The sequence below is a fragment of the Hemiscyllium ocellatum genome, unplaced genomic scaffold (genome assembly GCF_020745735.1).
Source record: "Hemiscyllium ocellatum isolate sHemOce1 unplaced genomic scaffold, sHemOce1.pat.X.cur. scaffold_1139_pat_ctg1, whole genome shotgun sequence".
Lineage (NCBI taxonomy): Eukaryota > Metazoa > Chordata > Chondrichthyes > Orectolobiformes > Hemiscylliidae > Hemiscyllium > Hemiscyllium ocellatum.
In genome coordinates, this window is record NW_026867686.1 from 19,129 (window position 1) to 27,500 (window position 8,372).

Here is an 8,372-nt window from a genome sequence, read left to right on the forward strand (position 1 = left end):
AGAGTGTGTATGTGCATGTGAGAGAGAGAGTGTGCGTTTCTGTGAGAGAATGTGTTTGTGTGCGTGTGTGAGAGAGTATGTTTGTGTGTGTGAGAGAGAGTGAGTGTGTATGTGAGAGAGAGTGTGTGCATATGAGAGAGAGTGTGTGTGCGTGAGAGTGTATATGAATGTGAGAGAGAGTGTGTGTGTATGTGTGAGAGAGAGAGTGTGTGTGTGTGTGTGAGAGAGAGAGTGTGTGTGTGAGAGAGAGAGTGTGTGTGTGTATGTGAGAGAAAGAGTGTGTGTGAGTGTTTGTGAGCATGTGAGAGTGAGAGTGTGAGAGTGTGTGTGAGAGAGAGAGAGTGTGTGAGTGAGAGAGAATGTGTGTGTGAGTGACAGAGAGAGACTGTTTGTGTGAGTGAGAGAGAGAGACTGAGATTGTGAATTTGTGTTGGTGTCTGTGTGAAAGAGAGAGAGAATTTGTGAGTGTGTGTGAGAGAGAGAGTGTGTGCGTGTGTGAGAGAATGTGTTTGTGTGTGTGAGAGAGTGAGTGTGTGTGTGAGAGATTGTGTGTGCATGTGAGAGAGAGTGTGTGTTTGTGTGAGAGAATGTGTTTGTGTGCATGTGTGTGAGAGAGTATGTTTGTGTGTGTGTGCGTGGGAGAGAGTGTGTGTGTATGTGAGAGAGAGAGAGAGTGTGTGTGAGTGTTTGTGAGCATGTGAGTGTGAGAGTGTGTGTGTGTGTGTGAGAGAGAGAGAGTGAGTGTGTGTGTGAGAGAGAGAGAGCCTGTGTGTCTGTGAGAGAGAGTGTGTGTGCGTGAGAGAATCTGTGTGTGTATGAGAGAGAGTGTGTATGTATGTGAGAGAGACAGTGTGTGTGTGTGTGGGCGAGAGTTTGTGTGTGATAGAGAGTGTGTATGTGTGGATAGAGAGAGTGCATGTATGTGTGAGAGAGAGAGAGTGTGTGTAAGAGAGAGAATGTGTGTGTGTGTGTGTGCGTGTGTGTGAGAGAGAGAAAGAGAGAGTGAGTGAGTGTGTGTGTGTGAGAGAGTGTGTGTTTGTGATAGCGAGTGTGTATGTTTGTAAGTGTTTGTGTGTATGAGCGAGAGTTTGTGTATGTTTGTGTGTGTGTGAGAGAGAGAGAGAGAGAATGTGCATGTGAGAGAATGTGTATGAGAGAGAGAGTCTGCATGTGTGTGTGAGAGTGAATTTATATGTGTCTGTGCGAGAGAGACAGAGAGTGAGAGTGTGTGAGAGTGAGTGTGTGTGCGAGAGAGAGAGTGTATGTGAGAGAGTGCGTGTGTGTGTGAGAGAGAGAGTGCGTGTGTGTGTGAGAGAGAGAGAGTGTGTGTGTGAGAGAGAGTGTATGTGAGAGAAAGAAAGTGTGCGAGTGTGTGAGAGAGAGTGTGTGTATGTGTATGTGTGTGAGTGTGTGTTTGTGTGTGTGAGAGAGAGTGTGTGTGTATATGAGGGAAAGAGAGTGTGTGTGCGAGAGAGATAGAGAGGGAGGGAGAATTTGTGTTTGTGAAAGTGACTGAGAGTGTGAGTGTGTGTTGGTGTGTGTGTGAAAGAGAGAAAGAGAATTTGTGTGTGTGTGTGCGTGAGAGAGAGCGTTTTATTTGTGAGAGAGTGTGTTTTTATGTGAGAGAGTGCGTGTGTGAGTGAGTGAGAGTGTGTGTGATGGAGAGTGTGTGTTTGTGTGTGCATGTGAGAGCGAGAGTGTGTGTGTGAGAGAGAAAGAGTGTGTGCGTGTGAGACAGAAAGAGTGTGTGTGTGTTACAGAGAGAGTGAGAGAGCGCGAGTATATCATGTGAGACAGTGTGTGTGAGAGAGAGTGAGAATGTGTGTGATAGAGAGTGTGTGCATGTCAGAGAGACAGAGTGTGTGTGTGTGTATAAGAGAAAGAGTGTGTGTGTGTGAGATAGAGAGAGAGTGTGTGTGTGAGAGAGAGTGTGTGTGTGTGTGAGAGAGAGAGTGTGTGAGAGAGAGAGTGTGTGTGCATGTGTTTGTGTGTGTGAGAGGGAGTTGTTATGTGTGAGTGTGAGAGAGAGTGTGTGTGTGAGTGTATGTTTGTGGGAGAGAGAGAGTGTGTGTTTGAGGGAGTGTGTGTGTGAGAGAGAGACAGAGCGAGAATTTGTGTTTGTGTGGGGTGTGAAAGACAGATAGGGATTGTGTATGTGTGTGTGAACGAATGTGTGTGCGTGCATGTGACAGCGAAAGTGTGAGTGTGGGAGAGAGAGAGTGTGTGTATATGTATGTGTGAGCGATTGTGTGTGTGAGAGAGAGTTTGTGTGTGTGTGTGAGAGAGAGAGTGTGTGTGTGTGTGATAGAGAGTGTGTGTGTGTACATGTGAGAGAGTGTGTGTGTGAGAGAGTGAGAGTGTGTGTGATAGAGAGTGTGTGTTTGTGTGTGCATGTGAGAGAGAGAGAGTGTGTGTGAGAGAGAGGAAGTGTGTGTGGGTGTGTGTGGGTGTGACAGAGAGTGTGTGTGCAAGTGAGAGAAAGTGTGTGTGTCTGTGTGTGAGTGTGTGTGTATGAGAGAAAGTGTGTGTGTGTGAGAGAGATGGAGCGGGAGGGAGAATTTGAGTTTGAGAGAGTGATGAGAGTGTGAGTGTGTGTTGGTGTGTGTGTGAAAGAGAGAGAGAGAATTTGTGTGTGTGCGTGAGACAGAGTGTTTTTTTTTGTGAGAGAGTGTGTTTCTGTGTGTGTGTGTGCGAGAGAGAGTGCATGTGTGTGCATGTGACACAGTGTGTGTGTCCATGTGGGAGATTGTATGTGTGATAGAGAGAGTGTGCGTGTGTGTGTGTGTGTGTGCGTGATAGAGAGTGTGTGTATGTGTGCATGTGAGAGAGAGTGTTTGTGTGTGTATTAGAGAGTGTGTGTGTGCATGTGTGTGTGGGCATGTGAGAGGGAGTGTGTGTGTGTGTGTGTGTGTGTGTGATAGAGAGTGTGTGTGTGAGAGAGTGTGTGTGTGAGAGAATGTGTGTGTGAGTGAGTGCATGTGTATGTGTGAAAGATATTGTGTGCATGTGAGCGCGTGAGAGGGAGCATGTATGTGTGTGTGTGTGTGAGAGAGAGAGAGACAATGTGTGTTTGTGTGAGAGAATGTGTGTGTGAGAGAGAATGTGTGTGTGAGAGGGAGAGTGTGTGTGTATGTGCGTGTGAGAGGGAGAGAGTGCGTGTGTGAGTGTGTGTTTGTGTAAAAAATGAGGTCTGTAGTTGCTGGAGATCACAGCTGAAAATGTGTTGCTGGTTAAAGCACAGCAGGTTAGGCAGCATGCAAGGAATAGGAAATTCGACGTTTCGGGCATAAGCCCTTCATCAGGAATGATGAAGGGATTATACCCGAAACGTCGAATTTCCTATTCCTTGGATGCAGCCTAACCTGCTGTGCTTTAAACAGCAACACATTTTCAGCTGAGAGTGTGTTTGTGTGTGGGTGTGAGCGACAGATAGAGAGAGTGTGTGTGTGGGTGTATGTGAGAGAGATTGTGTGTGCATGTGAGTGTCTGTGTGTGTGAGAGAGAGAGCGTGTGTGCATGTGTTTGTATGTGTGAGAGGGAGTGCGTGTGTGTTTGAGAGAGTGTGTGTGTGAGAGAGAGAGAGAGAGTGAGAGAGAATTTGTGTTTGTGTGGGGAGTGAGAGACAGATAGGGATTGTGTGTGTGTGTGAACGAATGTGTGTACGTGCATGTGAGAGCGAGAGTGTGCATGTGTGTGTGAGAGAGAGTGTGTGTGTATATGCATGTGTGAGCGATTGTGTGTGAGAGAGTGTGTGTGTGTATATGAGAGAAAGAGCGTGTGTGTGAGAGAGATGGAGCGGGAGGGAGAATTTGTGTTTGTGAAAGTGAAAGAGAGTGTGTGTTGGTGTGTGGGAAAGAGAGAAAGAGTATTTGTGTGTGTGAGCGTGAGAGAGTGTTATTTTGTGAGAGAGTGTGTGTGTGAGTGAGTGAGGACATGTGTGATAGAGAGTGTGTGTTTGTGTGTGCATGTGTGAGAGAGAGTGTGTGTGAGAGAGAGTGCGTGTGTGTGAGACAGAAAGAGTGTGTGTGTGTTAGAGAGAGAGAGAGAGAGCGCGAGTGTGTCATGTGAGAGAGTGTGTGTGTGAGAGAGTGAGAGTGTGTGTGAAAGAGAGAGTGTGTGTGTGTGTGCATGTGAGAGAGTGTGTATGTGTGAGTGTTGGTTTGTATGAGAGAAAGAGTGTGAGAGTGCGTTAGAGATGGAGAGGGAGTGAGAATTTGTGTGTGTGTGAGAGACTGAGAGTGTGAGTGTGTGTGTGAAAGAGAGAGAGAGAATTTGTGTATGTGTGTGAGAGAGATTGTGTGTGTGTGTGTGTGTGTGTGTGTGTGTGTGACAGACTCTATATGAGGGATTGTTGTTGAGTGTGAATGCAAGGGAGCTGCAGAAATGCGGAATTGTATTTTGTGTCTGCACAAGGGCAAGGTGACTAACTGTGCAGAATGAGAAAGAGAGCGGGAATCACCATCTTGTCAGCTTGTCAGGATGGCCGAGTGGTCTAAGGCGCCAGACTCAAGGAGTGTTAGTCATTTTGATTGTGTCTGTGTGTGTGTGTGTGAGAGATTGTGTGTGTTGGAGAGAGATTGTGTATGTTTGTGAGTGTGTACGTGTGTGTGTGATAGAGAGGTTGGGTGTGTGTGTCTGTGTGTGGGTGTGAGAGAATGTGTGTATGTGTGAATATTCGTGTGTGTCTGTTTGTAAGTTTGTGTATCTGTGAGAGTGAGTGTTTGTGCATGTGAGAGAGTGTGTGTGTATGTGAGAGAGTGTGTGTGTGTGTGTGTGTGTGTGTGTGTGAGAGAGAGAGTGTGTGCCTGTGAGTATATGAGTTTGTGCGTGTTTGTATGTGTGTGAGAGAGTGATTGTGAGTCCATTTGAGTGTGTGTGTGTGAGAGAGACAGAAAGAGTGTGTATATTTTTGCGTGTCTGTGTGTGTGAGTGAGTGCATGTGTGTGTGTGTGTGTGAAAGAGAGTGTGTGTGTGTGTGTGTGAGTGTGTGTGTGTGGGAGAGAGTGTGTTTGTGTGTGAGAGAGTGTGTGTGTGTTTGAGAGTGTGTGTGTGTGTGTGTGTGTGTGTGTGTGTGAGAGAGAGAGAGAGAGAATTTGTGTTTGTGTGGGATATGAGAGACAGAAAGGGATTGTGAGTGTGTGTGAATGAATGTGTGTGCGTGCTTGTGAGATCGAGAGTGTGAATGTGTGTGAGAGAGAGAGAGTGTATGTATATGCATGTGAGAGCGATTGTGTGTGTGAGAGAGAGTTTATGTGTGTGTGTGTGTGAGAGAGAGTGTATGTGTGTGAGAGAGAGAGAGAGAGACTGTGTATGAGGGATTGTGAGCTGAAAATGTGTTGCTGGTCAAAGCACAGCAGGTTAGGCAGCATCCAAGGAACAGGAAATTCGACGTTTCGGGCCAGAGCCCTTCATCAGGAATGAGGAGAGGGTGCCAGGCAGGCTCAGATAAAAGGTAGAGGGGAAGGACTTAGGGGAGGGGCGATGGAGATGTGATAGGTGGAAGGAGGTCAAGGTGAGGGTGATAGGCCGGATTGGGTAGGGGCGGAGAGGTCAGGAAGAGGATTGCAGGTTAGGAGGGCGGTGCTGAGTCCAAGGGAATTGACTGAGACAAGGTGGGGGGAGGGGAAACGAGGAAACTGGAGAAATCCGAGTTCATCCCTTGTGGTTGGAGGGTTCCCAGGCGGAAGATGAGGCGCTCCTCCTCCAACCGTCGTGTTGTTATGTTCTGGCGATGGAGGAGTCCAAGGACCTGCATGTCCTCGGTGGAGTGGGAGGGGGAGTTAAAGTGTTGAGCCACGGGGTGGTTGGGTTGGTTGGTCCGGGCGTCCCAGAGGTGTTCCCTGAAGCGTACTGCAAATAGGCGGCCTGTCTCCCCAATATAGTGGAGGCCACATCGGGTGCAGCGGATGCAATAGATGATGTGTGTGGAGGTGCAGGTGAATTTGTGGCGGATATGGAAGGATCCCTTGGGGCCTTGGAGAGAAGTAAGGGAGGAGGTGTGGGCGCAAGTTTTGCATTTCCTGTGGTTGCAGGGGAAGGTGCCGGGAGTGGAGGTTGGGTTGGTGGGGGGTGTGGACCTGACGAGGGAGTCACAAAGGGAGTGGTCTTTTCGGAACGCTGATAGGGGAGGGGAAGGAAATATATCCCTGGTGGTGGGGTCCGTTTGGAGGTGGCGGAAATGACGGTGGATGATACGCTGTGTACGGAGATTGGTGGGGTGGTAGGTGAGAACCAGTGGGGTTCTGTCTTGGTGGCGGTTGGAGGGGCGGGGCTCAAAGGCGGAGGAGCGGGAAGTGGAGGAGATGCGGTGGAGGGCATCGTCGATCACGTCTGGGGGGAATCTGCGGTCCTTGAAGAAGGAGGCCATCTGGGCTGTACGGTATTGGAACTGGTCCTCCTGGGAGCAGATGCGGCGGAGACGAAGGAATTGGGAATATGGGATGGCGTTTTTACAGGGGGCAGGGTGGGAGGAGGTGTAGTCCAGGTAGCTGTGGGAGTCAGTCGGTTTATAGTAGATGTCTGTGTTGAGTCGGTCGCCCGAGATAGAGTTGGAAAGGTCTAGGAAGGGGAGAGAGGAGTCTGAGACAGTCCAGGTGAATTTGAGGTCAGGATGGAAGGTGTTGGTAAAGTTGATGAACTGTTCAACCTCCTCGTGGGAGCACGAGGCAGCGCCGATACAGTCATCGATGTAGCGGAGGAAAAGGTGGGGGATGGTGCCAGTGTAGTTGCGGAAGATGGACTGTTCCACATATCCTACAAAGAGACAGGCATAGCTGGGGCCCATGCGGGTGCCCGTGGCAACTCCTTTAGTTTGGAGGAAGTGGGAGGATTGGAAAGAGAAGTTGTTCAGGGTGAGGACCAGTTCAGTCAGTCGAAGGAGGGTGTCAGTGGAAGGGTACTGGTTGGTACGGCGGGAAAGGAAGAAGCGGAGGGCTTTGAGTCCTTCGTGATGGGGGATGGAGGTGTACAGGGACTGGATGTCCATAGTGAAAATAAGGCGTTGGGGACCGGGGAAGCGAAAATCCTGGAGGAGGTGGAGGGTGTGGGTGGTGTCCCGAACGTAGGTGGGGTTGCTGAGTGTGAATGCAAGTGAGCTTCAGAAATGCGGAATTGTATTTTGTGTCTGCACAAGGGCAAGGTGACTAACTGTGCAGAGTGAGAAAGAGATTGGGAATCACCATCCTGTCAGGATGGCCGAGTGGTCTAAGGCGCCAGACTTAAGGAGTGTTAATCCTTGCTCTGCATCTGGGCTTGTGAATTCTGGTCCCTTTCTAGGGGCGTGGGTTCAAATCCCACTCCTGACATGTCTCCCTTTTTCCCCAAACAAACCTTCCCACACCCGCACACTCCCCCCAAATTTCACATCTTCTTGGAGAGGAGTCACTCCCCCTTCCCAAACATGGAAGAGTCCAACCCCTCGGTTTCAAAGATAAGGCTCAGGCATTTACAACAATCTTCAGACACAAGTGCCCACTGGATCATCTTCCTCAGTCTCCTCCTGTGCTCCCCACCATCACACACACCATTCTTCAAACAATTACATTCACTCCGTCTCACATCAAGAGACACTGGACACTGCAAAGGCTATGGGCCCTGCCAAGATTCTGGCACTGCTCCTGAACGCTGCTGCTCCACAACATGCCCTTCCTCGAGCCAAGTTCTCCCAGGACAGTGACAACACTGGGATCTACTGGCCATCTGCCAAATTATCCAGGTGTGTCCTGCACATAAAAAGCAGGACAAATCCAACTCAGCCAATTCCACTCCCGTCTATCTCTTCCCAATCCTCGGAAAAGTGATGGAAGGGCTCACCAACAGGGCTATCGAGCAGCACCTGCTCAGCAATAACCTGCTCAGTGACACCCAGTTTGGGATCCCCCAGGGTCACTCAGCTCCTGACCTCATTTTGTTTGTGTCTGTGTGTGTGTGTGTGTGTGTGAGAGAGAGAGAGAGTCTGTGTGTGTGTGTTTGTGAGTGAGAGAGACATTGTGTGTAAGCGTGTGATAGAGGGAGCCTTTAAGTGTGTGTGTGAGAGAGTTGTATATGTCTGTATGTGAGTGAGAGTGTGTGTGTGAGAAAGTGAGTCTGTGTGTGTGTGTGAGAGAGAGAGCGTGTGTGTGTGTATGAGTGTGTGAGCATGTGTGTGTGTGACAGAGAGAGAGGGAGAATTTGTCTGTGTGTGAGAGTGTATGTGTGTGTGAGAATGTGTATGTGAGTGAGAGAGTGTGTGTGTGAGAGAGAGAATGTGTGTGTGCATGAGAGAGAGTGACTGTGTCTGTGTGAGAGAGAGAGTGAGTGTGAGTGTATGTTGGTGTGAAAGAGAGAGAGAGAATTTGTGTGTGTGCTTGAAAGAGAGTCTTATTTTTGTGAGA

At 49.0% G+C, this 8,372-nt stretch overlaps 1 non-coding gene across 1 annotated transcript; it reads left to right on the top strand.

Moving 5' to 3' along the window:
- Positions 1–7,184: 7,184 nt before the first annotated feature.
- trnal-uaa (transfer RNA leucine (anticodon UAA)) lies at positions 7,185–7,304 on the top strand. The gene is made up of 2 exons: positions 7,185–7,222; positions 7,259–7,304. It is a non-coding gene; the product is annotated as a tRNA-Leu (tRNA).
- Positions 7,305–8,372: the final 1,068 nt, after the last annotated feature.